Here is a 798-nt window from a genome sequence, read left to right as displayed (position 1 = left end):
AAAAACAAGGCTCTAGGAACTGATGGAATGCCAGTTGAGATGTTTCCACAAATGGATGCAATGCTAGAAACACTCTCTTGTCTATGCCAAGAAATCTGGAAAGCAATTACCCCACCAACTGATAGGAGGAGATCAGTATTCGGCCCATTCCAAAGAAAGGTGATCCATCAGTGCTCTGGTTCCCTAGTGCCACTCTGACAAGAATATACCACAAATGGGATGGCCTTAACAAAGCGCAGTTTATTCTCTTACAGTTTGGAGGCTTTAAGTCCAAGTTCAAAGTGCCAGGCTCTAGGGTCTGGGTGAAAGCTCCTCAACTTTGGGGTCCAGCTCTGCCTCCTGCTCCCGGTCCACTGGAGCTAGAGGCAGTTCTTCACTCAGACATCTGCTGGCTGCTGAGGCTGACAAGCCCCAGGTTGACAAGTAAAAAGGCACAGACCCGATGTTACCAAACCACACGGCAGGTCATTAATTTAAGTCCATTATAAGTCTGAAGGTCAGCAGAGCATGGCAGGTTGCTGAACAACGACACATGGCTACATGCAGGGTCCAAGCGTGCCATAAGCTAGAGACTATCCCCAAGGCTTCTCCTTATATACAGAAAGCAGATCACATCCCAAAGGCAGCTACTCAGCTGCTTATGGTAGATCCCACCATGGCACTGATTACCAGTCTCATCATGGAGAGTACTACATCCAGCTGCCCAGTCATTCAACCAGGCCCTGCCAAGTTGACGCACGAACTGAACTACCACAATTAGGATGTGAAAATTATCACCCAATATCATTAATATCACAC

The sequence above is a fragment of the Orycteropus afer genome, unplaced genomic scaffold, assembly GCF_000298275.1.
Source record: "Orycteropus afer afer isolate SDZICR_OR568_19922 unplaced genomic scaffold, OryAfe1.0 scaffold00224, whole genome shotgun sequence".
NCBI lineage: Eukaryota > Metazoa > Chordata > Mammalia > Tubulidentata > Orycteropodidae > Orycteropus > Orycteropus afer.
Note: the sequence above shows the minus strand (reverse complement) of the source record.